The sequence below is a fragment of the Rhinopithecus bieti genome, unplaced genomic scaffold (assembly GCF_001698545.2).
Source record: "Rhinopithecus bieti isolate Rb0 unplaced genomic scaffold, ASM169854v2 scaffold_50517, whole genome shotgun sequence".
NCBI lineage: Eukaryota > Metazoa > Chordata > Mammalia > Primates > Cercopithecidae > Rhinopithecus > Rhinopithecus bieti.
Window position 1 is genome coordinate 690,974 of NW_016819943.1, and position 17,244 is coordinate 708,217.

The 17,244-nt window shown below is 46.9% G+C and overlaps 1 protein-coding gene across 9 annotated transcripts in view; it reads left to right on the forward strand.

The window, feature by feature from the left end:
* DGKD (diacylglycerol kinase delta) overlaps nucleotides 1-17,244 on the forward strand; it is a 114,911-nt gene that overhangs the window by 55,283 nt on the left and 42,384 nt on the right. The window contains exon 1 of one of the 9 annotated variants that reach the window (XM_017859376.1): nucleotides 6,015-6,205. The exons of the other annotated variants lie outside the window; for them this stretch is intronic. The gene's annotated coding sequence lies outside the window, so the exon portion shown is untranslated. Of the gene's footprint in view, nucleotides 1-6,014; nucleotides 6,206-17,244 lie in introns of those variants that run through there. 9 annotated transcript variants of the gene reach the window in all.

Genomic DNA, 17,244 nt, shown 5'->3' on the forward strand with positions numbered 1-17,244 from the left:
GGTGAAACCCAATCCCTACTAAAATCACCTAAAAAAAAAAAAAAAAAAAAAAAAAAAAAAAAAAAAAAAAAAAAATTAGTGAGTCAGTGTTCCCCTGCCTCTGTTTTCTGATAAAGTTTGTGTAAGTTTGGTGTTCTTTCTGAAATATTTGCTAGAGTTTACCAGTGAAGTGATGTAGGTATGCAGTTTTTTGGGGGGAAAGTTTTTAATAATACCCTGTGATTTTTTTTTTAATGTTCAGATTTTTTGTTTCTTGTGTCTACAGTGACATTTTCTGCATTCTCTTCCTTTTCCCTCTGATTTATGTCTGTTGGATGGAGAAGTAGAAACTTTTTGAGAAAAGGGATGTCTTGGGACTTGCTGATCTGTTTTCATCCCAGTGTCCCCGCACCATGCCTGGCACCAAATAGCCACTGTGTAAAAGCCTGTGGGGTTAATTGATTTGTTGTTGCTGTATATCTATTCCTTGGCACTTCTGGGAAGCATTTTTGTCTTCCCCCATCCACATGGGACAGTGTCGTCACCGTGCTGTGACAGGGGCTGGCTGGGTCAGGCTGGTGAACCGTGGCTGCCCTGCATGCTGTGCCCTCCCACGGCATCTCTTCAAATTCTTGGCCGTGTGCCCAGCGCTGGTACACAGACCCTCTGAGTCAGGGCTTGCCAGTGGAAAAAAATATTTTCAACCTTTTCTGGTCTTTTAAAATGTTAAATCCTGTAGTTGGAATTACTTCTTTTCATTTTTGCAATGTACTTGAAGTATCAGAGGAATAAGGAAAGCCGTTGTAGTGAAGGGATAAACCACCTGTGAGCATCCAACTGAAATTAGGAAGCGGGTGGTTCTAGATGAGGGAGGATAATTCCAGTAGGCTCTTGACCTTGTACGTGATTCCCTGACTGACTGGGAATGTGGTCTGAGATGCCCTTTCCTGGACAGATTACAAATGACAGCCCCTGGAGCAAACACATAAATCAGCCAGGGAGTTGAAAAAGAACAGGGTAATTTGGACTGGGCCTCTCTCTTTGAGGACGTGACTGTTGTGGCTATAGACTACATTCAGGTCCCCAGCATCTGGAACGGGTCTGTATCCACTTATCCTTTGCACCCTAAGGGGGCTGGGTCTTTGTGCACCAGCAGCAGCTGTAGAAGTTGGGCTTGGGAGTCAGGGGCTCCCTTATCAAAGCTGGGAAACCTAGAATAACAACTGTGCTGCTCATGGACCTGTAGTCTCTCCTGTTAAGCAGAGTGTTGAGTTCATGTGATAGCAGACACAGCTCTGCCAGACACAGCTCTGCCAGGGTCACCAGGCAGGCACTCTTTCCGTCCCTTCAGGAGGGGACCATGGCATGCCTTGGATGAGGTGACTTGGCCAACTGTATTGTGGCCCCAGCTCCTGACATTACCGTGTGATGACTGTGACACTTGGAAGAGAAATGCCTCAGGTGTCATGGTCCTGACCTTGTCTCTGTGGTCCTGTACCTTTGCTTCACAGTGATCAAAATGGAAAGTTCAGGTTGTTTCAGGTACGTTTTTTCAAGAAGTGCAATATTAATGTGTTTGTAGATGTTTTCCTTAAAGTTAGTTTTGGGGGAGAGAAGATGACTACCCTTCCGTCCTGCAGGTGGATTGGCTGGGGAATGAGGCCATCTCTGCAGAGCCAACAGTGAACCATTTTTGTCTGTACACTGACTGGGGCTGACTTGGCATCCTGACCTTCCAGTCTGAGGGAGTTGGTAAGGGGCTGGAAGGACCCACTCTTTGTGTGTGTCAGTATGTTTTAGAGACCGGGTCTCGCTGTGTTGCCTGGGCCGGTCTGGAGCTCCTGAGTTCAAGCAGTCCTCCTGCCTTGGCTTTCCAAGTAGCTGAGACTACGGGTACATGCTGGACCCACACTTTGGACTCTGTCCCTGCTGGCCTAGTTCTTTGCCAAGAGCAAAACTTGAGAGTACCTTCACACAGGTAACAGTTAGACCTTGTCGGGAGACATGGCTGTTTTCCCAGACTGCTGAGCTCTCAGACTAAAGCACAGAAAAGTTGGAGGACATGGGACTCCTTAGCCCACAGAAGAAACTCTGTTTTAATGTTCCGTGTGAAATTGGAGTAGGGTATATTAGGGTAGGGCATCTTGGTTATGAGATGCCTGCAGCAAGTGCCATCAGAGTGGCTGCCAGCTGAGTCATCTCCCTCAAAGAGCTTTCCTGGAACCTCTCTCCCTGGTGAAGTCAGCTCCTTCACCTCCATTGCTGTCTCCAGCTGCAGGGGTGGTTGGAGACCCAGTATTTTAGCTAGGCCTTGCCAGAGGCCATTGGGATAGAAGGTCAATGGGTAAAGGAAGTTGTGTAGGCAAGTGGGAGTAATTATCTCTGATCTTGATTTTTGTAGGAAATAGGCATAGATTAAGGCATAGATAAATTTAAAAAGGCGTAGCTACATTAATTAATTAATTAATTAGAGATGAGGTTTCGCTCTGTCGCCCTGTCTGGAGTGCAGTGGCGTGATCAAGGTTCACTGCAGCCTTGACCTCTAGGGCTCAAGTGATTCCCGCACATTAGCCTACTGAGTAGCTGGGACAGGCGGGTGTCACCATTCCCAGCTAATTTATAAATTTTTTTGTAGAAGCAGGGTCTCACTATGTTGCCCAGGCTGGTCTTGAACACCTGGGCTCAAGGGATCCTCCTGCTTTGGCCTCCCAAAGCACTGGTTTGCAGGCATGAGCTGCTGCTCCCAACCAGGCATAGATAAATTTAAAGACACCTTTTACTGTAGACAGTTTGGAAAATAGAGGAAACCAGAGGGAAAAGAAAAAAAGAAATCTCTCAGTCCTACCACTTGATATGCGAACTTCCAGTTTTCCCGGCTACATGTGTCCTGCCTTTTTTAAACACGATGCTATCACATCAGTATGTCCCCCTTTCCCCCATTTATGTCTTATTGTGGTAGAATACACATAACATAAAATTTAGCATCTTAACCATTTTTAAGAGTACAGTATAAATAATGCCCTTTTATAAATTACTTGTTTTTCCCTCCTTGTGTGTCTTTGTTTTCTGTGTGGTAGCTATTCTGTGGTTTACTTAACCTCTTTAAGTATTGAACACGCAAACAGGCTTGAATCAATTCATTTGAAAAGGTGTGGACAAGACTTTGTCCTAAGGGTGACACCTGGCCCGAGCCAGCAGATGCCATTGTTCTTACCTTGGCCACTTTGCTCTGGGAAATTTTATTGCTTAATCAGGTTGACCTTCAGTAACCAAAAAAGTGAACGGTGGTGTCAGGGGCTTTGGGTAGCTTACAAAACTTTTTCTTTCTCTTCTTGTTACTTACCTCTTGATACTTACTTGTTAACTACGGTGTTACTATAGACGCCTTTGGGTATATGCAGATTTACCATCAGTTAATCCCAGAGAAAAATGGATAAGTTATGACAGCGTGGTGGCTGTCAGACTTAAGAATGCCAAAGCATTCCCGTTTCTCTCCCTCCACCCCATCCCTTCAAGACTTACTGCCAGGGACCTTTGGTTTGCTCAAACTTTCCTTATCACCAGGACTCTGAGGTCTTTCAGCTCCTTGTTTCTTCTGTGCAGTAGCTGAAGGATGCAGGTACTCCGTCCTCCTGCAGTGGTTTGTTTCTGTAGCGAGAAGTCCAATAGCCCAGCGACTGAAAGCCGAGGCCACTAACGCAGGACGCGGTCGCACAGCCCTGGACACGAGGCCTCTGGTTTCACTTCTCCCACCTCCCTGCTACTGTGTGCATTGTGGCCGCAAGCTCTGCCTTGGAATTGCTTACTGTGTCTTAGTTCCTTTGTGCATTTTTTTTTATTTTTTATTTTTTTGAGACAGAGTCTTGCTCTGTCATCCAGGCTGGAGTGCAGTTGTGCAATCACAGCTCACTGCAACCTCTGCCTCCTGGGTTCAACTGATTCTCCCTCCTCAGCCTCCCAAGTAGCTGGGACTAGAGGCACCCGCCACCACGTCTGGCTAATTTTTGTGTTTTTAGTAGAGATGGGATTTCACCATGTTGGCCAGACTGCTCTTGAACTCCTCATCTCAAGTGATTTGCCCACCTCAGCCTCCCAAAGTGCTGGGATTACAGGCATGAGCCCCTGCACCTAGCCCACCTTGTGTATTTTTTAAAAGGTAAAGTTCTGTATTTACTATAGTGTTTATGTGGTAAAAATTGTTCATTTAAAAAAATTTAATATTGCTGTTGTTTCATTAATGCTTGGTTACAAATTTGCATAGGTTCTCAGTGGCCTGCCCCAGCTTACCTATTCCCATGAGACTTCTTTTATTTTATTGTGCACTTCTGTAGAGTATGAGGGTTTTAGGAACTCAAAATTGCATTATAGCAAAATACCTGGAAAGTTTTCCTGATGCTAAGATTCTTTTAATTCCCTTTTAATACAAATAACATGTTTCATTATAGATAATTAAGCACAGATAACCCAAACAAACAAAAACCACTCAAAATCTTATCACTGAGATTCTAGATTAAGCACTATTATGTAGACCTGTGATTCTCAAACACGGGTAGGGATAAGGCGGTGGGGCAGGTGAGACTGGCCTGAAGAGGACATTTGGGGACACATTGGTTTGTCACAGTTGTGGAGGTGGGGAGCAGGGGTACGTGCTGCTGACACCTAGTGGTTAAAGTCCAGGGAAGCCGCTCAGTGTCCCCAGAGGCATCCTGCAGTGTTGTGCGACAGACAGCCCCACAACACAGAACTATTTGGCTCAAAATACCAATAGTGCCGAGGCTGAGAAACCCTGATGTAGACAGTTATGGGGCCTCTTTCTGTGAATATTATTAAATATACTTTAGTTTTACAAAAATTTGGATTATTTATACAAACTAGTTTATGACCTGCTTTTAAAACTTATTACTTTATGAACTTAATCTTTCTGTGTCCACGACTATGCATCCTCCTCACCCTTTTTAAAATTGTCCTGTGACATCCCATTGCATGAGTGTGTTGGAGTTGACTTTACCAGCCCCCTCTCTGGAGGCTGAGGTGCTGCCAGCGTTTTGCTATTGGAACCACGTTTGTTTGTATTTTGCCTTCTGCATGCTGGTTGACTGTGGCCAGCCCATGTTGGGGCACCAGCTCTACATCTGAGGTGCCTTTCATGGGTAATAATATTTCCTTCCTGCCAGAGGCCCCCCCGCCAACCATGGCAGTCCAATCTCTAGTTTTCTCACAGTTGAACACAACTCAAGCTTGAAGTACTGTTAAAATAGTGAGTAGATAAGTAACACAGAATATTTCTGTCACATTTCATTTTTAGGTAGAACTTTCACTTTTTGCTTCATTTTACTTTATGGGTTTCTTAAAAAATAGATCTGTCTTCTGGTAGGTTACATGTGACTTTAACTTCTTGCCAAGTTGGCTTTGCTCTATGCCTGGGCTTCCTGAGTTCCTGGGGAGGCAGGAGTGGCTCAGATGGAGAATGCCTTGATCTGGCTGTGCTGTGGGTGGCACCTGTCAGCTGTCATGATGGCGACCCCTTCTTTCCCCCCAAAGCTACTCTGAGGCTGTAGGTGAGGTGCAGCCCAGGAGAGGAAGTGCATGACACCTGTTTGGGCCCGCGTTCCCTTTTAGTGTGCAGGCAGGGCAGTGTGCAGAGCTGGTGGGCTGGGCCCAGGTCTGACAGAGTGCTATGTGGAGCTCACCTGGACCTGGGCACTCAGTCTCTTTCCATATGGGGAACTCCAAGAGCTTGTTTGTATGGTGGTGTCTATTTTTGTGTTTTGTGTGGTGCTCTGTGAGGAAGTCCTTTGTCTACGCACATCCCAGCTGCTTTGAATGGTCTGTCTCTAGGGGCTTCCAGGTAGGGAATTGTGTACAGGGAATCCAGGATTCGGGCAGCGTCGGAACAGCAGGATGTGAGTAACAGGAAGTGACAGAAATGACCCAGGGCGCCAGATGCTTATTCTCGGCCACCTTTCCAAGCACTGCAGCCCAGGAGCTATATTTAGCGGAGTATTTCCGACTGCCTCATCCTGCCCCCAGCACCATCCCTTTGCCCCTCTTTGGGTTAGTGGCTGATTACACAGTACTGATTTGCTACTCCAGCATCTCTGGTCTGCTTCGTGATCTGTAGGCTCTTGTCCACTGACTTGAACACCCAGTGTTTGTTTGTGCTGGGTCACTTCCATTTTGATACACGTGGAGCAGTTGGAAAGTGTTCTGAGCAGGAAGGGCAGAGGTAAGAGCCCCGGGGGACAGTGTGCCATCATGCTGGGAGGCTGTCGGGTGGTGCGTTCAAGGTCAGGGTTTGAAGTTAAGTGGAAGGAATTGAGCTTCCTTGTAAGATGCTCCAGAGGGTAGCTTCTTGGCTTGTATGTCTTTGAAATGGAAGACTGGGATTTTTAAAGGTATAGGCTTTCTGGTGTGACTTCACTCATGCACTAGAAACATTCTGTGGTTCTCACCTGGCCAGAGAGCCTACCTACAGGTGGAAGCAGCTTCTCTGTCGTGAATTCCTATTGTCTGAGCTTTGTGACGGGAAAATTTCCCTCCAGTCCCCCAAAGCAAGCACTACAGAGCCGGATTTGTTCTGCTTTGGGTGTGGGTGAATTTTCGTCTTGTCGTGTCTGTCCGTCCCTTGGACGGTGCAGGGCCTGTCTCTGTGTGCTTTGAGGTTTCTAGGGTGTGATGTTGGTTTGTAGTTTGTGGAGGGGTGTGTGTTGGGAGGGAAGGGGTTTTTGTTGGTCTCCTCTAAAAGCTCCCTTCTGAGTGGTTCCTCCAGGACCTCCCTTTCCTCCCTTCATGAAGCATCCACCTTGTTTTCAGACACTTGAGCTATTTAGGATTCAGGAATCGACTCTGGGATGAGAAATTTGAGAGACAAATTAAGAACAGTTGTGTCTGCCATGAGACGCGTGGCAGTCAGCAGGGCCTGGTGGGGTGTATAAAAGCCCTGGGAACCCCGCATAGAGGGGTTGGGATGGTAAAGGAGTGAATTCCAGGCTCAGGCGCTCCGGAGATTCCCCTCCCACAGTTCCCTCAGCAGAGTCTGGCTACTGGCGTGGTTTCAGGCTGACCTAGTAACCTTCTGTATGGCTAAACCACACATATAGGGCATGGCTATATTGTGTGTGTCTCTAGTTCTGGCTTTGGCATGTTAACATATTTTTGTGCCAAAACATTTAAAACATTCAAAAAATAACACATGAACCCAGCTATGACTACTTCCAGCCTGAGAAATAAACATAATATAACAGAGGCACTTGGAATTCTCTTTCCTATCCTTGTTTCTTCCTGCTCCCCCTCCCCCAGGGGTCACCTCCATCCTGACTTTGGTGTTTATCATTTGTTTGCGTGTTTGTGTACTTTTTTTGATAAGTATGTGTAGGCATAAACAGTATATAGCATTGTTGAACTGGTTCTGAAATGTTGAATAAATGTTATCAGACTGGACAGCCACAGGATTGCGCTTCCTGGATTTATCCCTGTGGCTACATCTAGCTTTAGTTAAATGGTTCAGAGTTTAAAACAACTGATTCCTGGAGTTAAATCAGAATTTCTTGGGAATGAGGCATGAACTGCACAGCTCCTGACAGGTGTGGCCCGAGTTGAGGCCCATGACGCTGGTTTTTGTGGCCTTTGTAGTGTTCCGGTACCTAAGATGTCCTTTTGTGGACGTATGCTTTCCCAGATTCCCTGTGATCAGTAGTGCTGCTGTGGATGTGCTTATCCTTGTCTTCTTGGCACACGGGCAAGAGTTTCTCTAGAATGTGTTTCTAAGGATAGAATTGCCAGGTGTGTGCATCTTCAGCTTGACTGGCGATCGTCAGATTACCTCCAGAACCATCGGCAGCAGTGGTCATGTATGAGTGATCACATTTCTATAGTGTCTTTAAGTTTTTCTTTTTTCTTTTTTTAATATACCAAACTGATGGCAAGATGAAGACCTCATGAGTGAGATAAGACATTGGACATTGCTGAGACTTTTAATTGACACCGTGCCCTCAACATGTCCACGTGGACCTGCTGGCCCCACCCCCACCCCAGCTGTAAAGCTTACTTCACCCACTGCGTTCCCTTCCTGGGATGGGAGCAACACCCTGCCAGCTGCTCGAAGGTCACTGTGGACTCCTCTCTGTGTCACCCTGTCCCGCCTGTTGTCCTCAGAGCACACCCAGAGTCCACCCACTCTCCTCATCGTCATCTTGTGATGGGGTTACTGAGGAGCTTCCCAAAAGGTTTCCTGACTTCTTTTCCTGCATCTTACTGTCAACTTTCAATAAAGCAACCAGAATGATGCTTTCAAAACTTGAGCTCGCATGGCTTCTTATTTTACATGGCATAAAGCCAAAGTTCTTACAGACACCTGCATGGCCTTCTGTGGCCCCCGATGCTTCCAGGTTGGCCCCTGGCCCCCTTCCTGATGCCAGCCCCAGCCATGTGCCACGCGCCTGCTTCTGCTCAGCCCTTCCCACCTCCTTCCTTGCTTCCTCCTGGTCTCTGGCTCCTTCCTCGCCTCCTCCCCGTTTTTGTTGTGGAGTCCTCTGGCCCCCAGACCTGTCTTTTCTGGTCTCCCGTTTTTCCATAGCGCTCGTCACCAGCTACTACTCTCCATGCTGTGTAATTCACTTCTTTAATAAGTCTTTATTTACTGCCTGCATTCAAATGTCACCTCCACAGGAGGAGGAATCTTTTCTGTTTGCTCAAGTGAAAGACTGCCTGAATTTATTTCTGAGGAGGGAAGAAAGAATTTGGAGCCCGATGATGAATATAGCACAGGAGAGGAGATGAAGTTGAGGGAGCAGTTTCTGACTTGGGAGGTTGGGGGGATGGGGCAGTCACCGGTCTCTGGGAGGCAGTGGCAGGAGGACCTCGAGGTCCCCTAAGTGTGTAGTAGGACCCCAGAGGGGCGTGGCCAGCAGACTGTGGGGCTGCAGAGGCAGCTCCTTTTGGGGCCTTGTCTTGGCACCATCTCGGCCACTCCCAGAGCATACACTGGTATTGTGGTAGTGGAAGCTGGGCTGGCCCGCCCCACCGGGAAGTGCACTGCTGTTTGAGGGCAGGAGTCTGTGGTTCTGACATCCTCCCTTCATGGCTGAGCTCCTCAGGTTACATAGCTCCCCTGATTCCTCAAGCACTGTTGTGTTTAGAAATGAAACCTTCCGTTTCCGGGGCCCTGCCTTGTGCAGGCTCAAGTACCCAGGCCACGTGTCAGAACTGACAGCAGAATGAGCAGCACAACCAGAGGGCACAGTCCATGGCACTCCTGCGTGTGCTTGGACTCAGGTGCAGGGACAGGCGGGGCGGCTGGCATTTCCACCCAGCCCTTCTGGGTAGAAGGACGTAGAGGACCCGGTCCTTTTCTTTGAGAATGTGTACCGAAGGTGTGTCGGCTGTGTCCACATAATATTTTCTTGGCGTCAGATGTTTCGTGGGTTGCACTAATTACAAATACAGGAATTTAGGTAAGATTACACTTTTACCTTGTGCTGCCCGCATACGCCCTTGGCCTTAAGAAACACCGCATTGTTCTGGAGTTACTGCTTGGTTTTCCCAGTTTAAACTTAAATATTGTTGATGGTGGTTACTTATTTTTAATTAAAGCTTTTGTTTTGAGATTCTTTGTACCCTCTACCCAGTTTCATGCAGTGGTAACCTCTTGCACAGCTCCAGTACAGTGTCACACCCAGGATACTAACCTCGTTACAGTGGAGATTGGTAGCCTCCAAGCCGCAGGGATCTTCCTGGTGTCCTTTTACAGCTTCACACATGTCCCTCTGTAACCCCTGGCAAACACTATCTGGTCTACATTTCTATAATTTGGTCTTTTCAAGACGTGATATAAATGGAATCTTATAGTATATAACCTTTGGGGTTGGATTTTTCACTCGGCGTAATTCCCTGGAACCTCATTGAGGTTGATGAGCGGATCAGTGGTTGTTCCTTTTTATTACTGAGTAGTATTCCACGGGTGGACCACAGTTTGTTCATCATTCACCCACTGAAGGGCATCCGAATAGTTTCTAGCTTTTGGTGATCATGAAAAAAGCTGCTGTAAACATTCCTGGACAAGTTTCTGTGCGAACATGAATCTCCATTTCTCTGGGATAAATGCTGAAGAGTGTAATTGCCGGGTCATGTGCCAGTTGTGTGCTTGGTTTTTTAAGAAACTACCAAACCGTTTTGTAGAGCGGCCGTAACGTTTTACATCCCACCCAACAGTACGCTCCACTTTCTCCACGTTCTCTCTAGCAGGCCGTATGGGCACTCGTTTCCGTTGTAGCCGTCATGATGGGTGTGTAGGGCTCTCTGGTTGTGATTTCAGTGTGTTTCCCTGACGGCTAAGGATGTTGAGTATCTTCTGTGTGCTTATTCGCCACTTGCATGTCTTCTTGCCATGTCAGGGGTGAGGACTCATTTCCAGGTGGTGCAGGAAACATCCTGGCTCTCTGCTTGGCCTTCTCTGGATCCTCTGTTAGGCGAGTGCTGGAGCGCCTAGCTGCGGCCTGGGAGTGGGGTGGGCATGGTTTTTTCTTGTGGCTCTGGCTGGAGTAAGGTGGGTGTTACTGGTGTTGTCAATTTCTGTCTTGTCTGACTGCCCCCTTCCTGGATCCTTGGCCTGGAAGAGCAGGCTTCTGTTAGGGCTTTCCACACACCCCCCAGTATCCCTCACGGTTTCTGACTGCTGCTTCTTTAGCTCCAAGTCTAGGGTATACCAGGTGAGAAGAAAACCCAGAGGGCCACCACTGTGTCATCCCTTGGGACAAGACCCTCGTCAGGCTGCCATCTTCTCTCTACCTTTCAGGGTCTTCTTGTGTTGATTTTCTAATGCCCATGGTTTTCAGTTCTCAGTGAGAGGAGTGGGGAAGAGTACCTCCATGTCATCTGAATTTGGACTCGTGAAAAGTGAAGCGGGGGTCCAGGCAGAATGTTGTGCCCCTACCCATCCCTGCTCGCTCGTCATAACCATTGGACCGTCGTGGGCCCTGGACCTCACATTAATTACTCTTAAGCCCTTTTGGTTTAGTGTGTGGTTTCAATGTGACGCAGTTTGCAGGACCTTGATCTTTTTGTCATTTAAACTGTCATTTATGAATGTGATCCACGTCCAGATCCCTCCATGTCCAAGTTCATGGTTAGAAATGGTTGGACAGGACATGGCCATTTGGGTGCTGTGATTCAGCTTGATGTGAATTAGTGAACTGCGTTTGTCATTATCCTCCAGATCTTACTCCTCTACCTTCTATTTTGAACTCTTCAGAAACCTGGTCAGAGTGGGAGGGACAACTAGTCAGATGACTTAATGAGATGTTGATGTCATCCTTGTGCTGATCCTCCAAGCCAGTCACCCTGCCAAAAAGGAAATGAGATGTGCCAGACACTGCTTGTACTGAGTGAACTTGGGGAGCTCGTGGTGAGTGCCAGTTGCTTCCCTGCCTCCTGCCCACTGGCGCTGGTGTGAGGCACCACCGAGATGAGGAGAGGCTGGGGGATGGAGGTCCAGGGATCCGCCTGGAGCTGGCCTGCCTGGTGTCCTGGCCACATCAGCTCATTTGCTGTGGGATTGTGAGCAGGCCCCTTAGCCGGGTTCATCAGGTGGCGGAGAAGCTGGAGGGAGCAGATACCTGGAAAACACCCAGTGGATTGCTGAGACATTCTTTGCGCCTCGTCCATGTTAGTCAAACTGCCCCTTGTTCTATCAGCTGCCATGTGTGTGTGAGGCAGAGTCCACTCTCTTTTCCATTTGAGAAATCATGTCTGTATGTCTCCAGTATGTCTCCTGTTCACCATGATTTCTCAGAGATCACTCCCTGTGGTTTAATAACCCCCAGGACATGGGAGGACATTTTGTCTGGCTTGGCAACTCATTTGGAGTAGCAAGGTATTTTCTGTTTCTCTTGGAAGATCATGTACTTGAATCAAGAATAGAAGCAAAAGCTCTTCTTTCAAATAGAATTTTAAATCCTTTTTTTTTTTGTCCCTAACGTATAAATGTAAGACTTTATTCCAAACTATCTCTCTCTAATACTTAGATGTGATATTTGTTTCTTACTCCTGAGATAAAGAAGATACTCATCTTACCAAGCTCAGCTCAGGGCTGCGGTGCAGTGGCGCCTCTCAAGACATCACTATGCCAAGCTCACGCGTCTTGCGAGATACAAGCGCGACATATCTGCAGAAAGATCTTCTTCAGCACACGCGTAACTGAGTAAGCAGCGCGACTACAGGTTGACCGCACAGCACCGCATGACAAGTGGTGACGTTTTTTGTAGTTTTAGTAGAGACGGGGTTTCACCGTGTTGGCCAGGATGGTCTCAATCTCCTGACCTCGTGATCTGCCTGCCTCGGCCTCCCAAAGTGCCGGGATTACAGGCTTGAGCCACCACGCCCGGCCGACTTTATTCTTTTTTAATAGCTCGTTTTTGGATTGGTAACACATGCACATGGTACAGAAATCTTAAGACTAAAAATATATGAAGTGTTTCCCAGCCACTCAGAGGTCTCCTCAGTTAGAGGTGACTAATATTAATGTTTTCTGTGTACCTGTACTCTTCCTGCAGTTGGCTTTTGTCTATTAACAGTGTATCTTAGAGGTTGTTCCATGTAAGAACATGGAGAGTAGCTTCAGGCATTTTAGTGGCTGCATAGTTTTCTATTATATGAATGTACTGTCATTACTGCAGCCAGTCTCTACCAGCCTTATTATTGATCAGTATTTGTTTGGTTTCAAATATTTTGTCTTTATAGTGAATGGCCGCCACAAATAACCTTGTATATACAGTACGTGATTTCTCATGTAGATACAGGAGAGGATAAATTTATAGAAGCGTGGTTGAGGAGACACAGGTGTATATTTTCAAGTTTGACGGATTTTGCCAAATGGTTTCCATAGAGGTTGTATTAATTTTTGCCCCAATGTATGAGAGTCAGCAGACCATATTATCAAACATTTGATCTCTATGAATTTGGTAGGTTAAAAAATGGGATCTCCTAATTTTAATTTGCATTTGCCGTATGAGTAAGACAGCATTTTTTCATACATTGAAGATCCATTTCTAACACTGTTTTAACATAGCTCTGCCAGACTCTCATGTTCGTGCTTCATAGCTCATATTCATATTCATGTTTCCACCTTTCTCTCCCTGTCTTTTATACAGTTATTTTCTAATCAGATTTTGTACAAGAGTCTAGGCAGCTCTGCACACCTTTCTTTTGAGTTAAGTGTACACACATACTCCAGTATATACACATACTCCGATGTGTAGGTTTCCATGTTTTTGAGAAATCCCAAGTTCTGTATCCTTTTTGACTGAGGTGCAGCATTCACATGAAGGAGTGTACTCATTACAGACGCACAGCTTGATGCGTGTTCCCGACCACGGAGAACATTGCAGCCCCCGGAAACCCTCCTGTGTGCCTCTCCTGTCAAAGTAGCTGCTAGGAGAAGCTAGCATCTAATGCCATAGATTAGTTATGTCTGTTTTTTTAACTTTATGTAATGCATAAGGAAATTACACAGAGTATATGTTGTCTTGTGTCAGGTTTATTTCTTTTGCTATTTTAAGATTCATTACATTATTGCTTGTCTTCCAATGTATGTATATACTACAGTGTATTCACTGTAGACCTGTTTAGAGTAGTGATGCTGCGAACATTCTTGTATGCCTTGATGAGGAACGTATGCGTTTGCATTTCTGTGGGATGCATGGGTGGAATTGCTGAGTCACAGGGTATATATGAGTTCAGCTGTCTTCTGAAGTAGTTGCACCAAATTGTACTGTCACCAGCACTTGATATTGTCTGTTTCAGCTCAGCCGTTGTGAGAGATGCATCACCCTGTGGCTTTAATTTGTACTTCCCTGATGACTAATCAAATTGAACACCAGGTCATGTGCTTTATTGGCCATTTGTGAAATAACTGTTCAAGTCTTTCGTCCATTTTAGTATTAGTTTGTCTGCTCTTTTCTTACTGATTTTTAAGTTCTGTTACCTTCAAGAGAATTCCAGCAAGTGTGTAAAAATTAAAATCTGTCTATGGCTGTTCTAGCCTGCCTCAGGATTCTGTGAGAAGTGCACCCACCATTTTATCCACTTCTCCTCTATGACATGACGTTTCTTTCTCCAGTCATCAGGCATCAAGATCTGAGGATATTTTCTCTCTCCAGTGTGTAGATTTCCATGCAGTCACCTCTGATCCTGTTCTGCTCCTTCTCTTGGTGGGACGTCCTGCAGCCTGGCCTTTTGAATGCCTGGGATGTCATTCATCTGTCCTGTCGAGTTCAGTTTATTGCCCTACTTTTTTTTTTTTTTGAGACAGGGTCTCACTCTGTTGCCCAGGCTGGAGTGCTGGAGTGCAAGGCGCAATCTTGGCTCACTGCAACCTCTGCCTCCCAGGTCCAAGTGATCCAACTCAGCCTCCCAAGTAGCTGGAATTACAGGTGCGTGCCACCACGTCCAGCTGTTTTTTGTATTTTTAGTTAGAGATGGGGTTTCGCCATGTTGGCCAGGGTGGTCTCGAACTCCTAACCTCTAGTGATCTACCTGCCTTGGCCTCCCAAAGTGCTGAGATTACAGGCGTGAGCCACTGCGCCCAGCCTTATTGCCCTGCTTCTGATTTGCAATTATCTTTTAAGTTGATTCAGGGGTGTGAACCGTTTCTTACTTTATACATTTGCTTGAAAAATATGAGCCATCTTTTAGTCTCCAAAGTCTTTTATTTGTGAAGGCTGGATTTTGGAGATAGTTTCAGCTTTTTTGCACCATTCTTTGGTTGCCAGTAGTTATGATACTGGCTGCAGTCCAGACATAGGGACACTCTTAGTATTCCTTAGAGCTTCACCCTGCACCCTGCCACCTGCTCTGGTGGGCAGGGTGAAGAGCCAGGAAGGCATAGCCTGAAGGCCTGTATCTAGCCTCCACTTTCTCGCCTGGGTCCTTCCTACTCACGATGTCTCCCAAATCAAGGGATTGAATGGGAGGTGCTGCTGAGAACATCCCCCAGAATCAGCCTCCCGAAGAGACTTACCTCCCCTACCAGGGGTTGGGCTGTGGCTGGTGTTAGGGGAGCAGGAGGAGGAGGGGAGCAGGAGGAGGAGGAGGGAGGCCCTTGCCTGAGGGGTGCCTTCTGGCTGGTGTTGGGGCTGGAGCTCGCCAGGACAGGTGTGCCGAGAAGATGGAGGCATGGCATGGAAGTGTGAGTCATGGCAAGTCTCCTGTGTGCAGCTGGGGACTGACATAGAGAAGGCAGGCCCAGTGTGTCCCCTCTGTGGGCAGCTAAGAAAGATGGATTCTGACTGACTTGGTGGGACTCTTCTGTGACATTGCTTGTGGTTTGGGAGGGTGGACCATTGACACCAGAGCAGTCTCAAGAAAGATGCCCACGTGGGAAAGGGGTCTCAGCAGTGTCAAATGGCGACATCAAAGCTGAGGGCTGCGAGCCCGGGGCAGCTCTGATAGTGACAGTGCCCAGAACATTCTGAGGTTGTACCAACTGGCACCTCACAACAACAAGGCTAGGATGCGACACTGCTCTTCATAGCCCCAGTTTTCAGATAGGGCAGTGGAGGCACAGGGCAGAGAAGCACCTGCTTTAAGTGACACAACTAGCAAGGGCTTCAGAGTCAGGGATTGTGCCAGGCCCTGTGCACACCTCGTCCTGTTCAGCCCCACCACAGCCCTGCAGGTTGCTTCTAGCATCACCTTTCTTGACGAGAAGCAAAGAGGGTCTGCCTCCATTTCCCAAATTTATCAGTTGCCAGGTGGGGTTCAGATCTGGGTCTGTCTCAGGCTTCTTCACAACAGAACAGGCACCAATAAGAGGTTTTGTTTTGTTTTGTTTTTTCCTTAGAAGCCAAAATCCAGGTTCTCTGACATTTATCTATTGCTCAGTGTTTATTGTCTGCGAACAGTAGCACAGGTGAGGGCAGTGCTGCCTTGGTCGCTTGTATCATTCACTCACTGTCTTTAAACCTAATGCTTTTGTCTGTAATTTGCTGCCTACTAGTGCCCAATATCCACAAAGCAATTCTAGTAAACCCTCTCCTTCAGCGTGTGGGTCAGGTGGGCCCAAAGATTCATCTTCTCAAATGCTGTGGCTGAGTTCTGGAGCAAAGTTGACACTTCAGCTCATAAAGGCTGCCGCAGGAGTAGTAGACTCAGGACCTAGAACATCTCATTGTTGTCTTCTATAAATATCCTGTTGCATGACTCCTAATATAATCCTTGAGTTATGCAAAGTAAGGTATGTTATCTTTCTCTTACTGTATTTATGCTGACAAAAGTGTTCAAATACTAAAACTCACCCAGAGTGAACAGTTAGGGACGTGTGCTCAGACTTGATAGGTAGACAGGGACGGTGCCAATGACTGATGCACTCGCCTCGGCCTTGCAGCTCCCAGTCTCCCATGACCGACCCTGAGTGGCTGTCCAGAGACCCCCCCCGCCCCGACTCCCACTCTCAGGGCCCACTTTGTCGTCTTCATGGCCGAGTCAGTGTGGGAAATGCCTGTCCCCACTGTGAGTTCTGTGAGGGGAGGAACTTTGCTCACCATGTTCTTAGAATCCCCAGTCTAGAGGAGACATCTAGCAAGCATCTGTGGAGCCAGGGGTTATCCTCTGGAGGGAGAGGGGTCGTTTGTGGTGCTCTCAAAGCTTGAACAGCAGCAGGGCAGAAGGCAGATGGCCCCTCCAGGCCTACCTTTGCTGTCTCTCCTTCACCCTCACTCTCTCCCAGCTCTGCTGCTTCCCACACCCAGCCTGGCCCCAGGTGTTCTTCCATCAACCCAGGATATGTGGAGGAAGAAGCAAACCATGCACTGGCGACCCAGTTCCATTTATCCCCTCTGTGATGAAACTTAGTCGCTGGAGAATCTCCCTATAAAGTACTTCCTACGTTTTCTGAGGCAGAAACATGGTCATTTAATAATTTAAATTGGGTATTCCTAAATTGGGTCTTCTTAATGTAAATTGAAGCTATGAGATGTGTCGAAATCTAAAAGTTAAATAACATATTTTGTTGGTGAATCCATGGGGAAGCAAGCATTTTCCTAACACTGTTGGTAAGAATGCAAAATGGTACAACCCCTGTGGGGGTAATTTGGCAATAGCTAGCAATATTACATGTGCATTTACTCTTTGTCAGGGCAATTCTGCTTCTAGGAATTTACCCCAGAGATAGGTTGGTAAAAACAGGAAAAGATCCTTGTAGAGATAATTCGTGGCAACACTATGAGAAATAGCAAAGAATTTTAAACAGCACGAAATTCCCATTCATAGGGC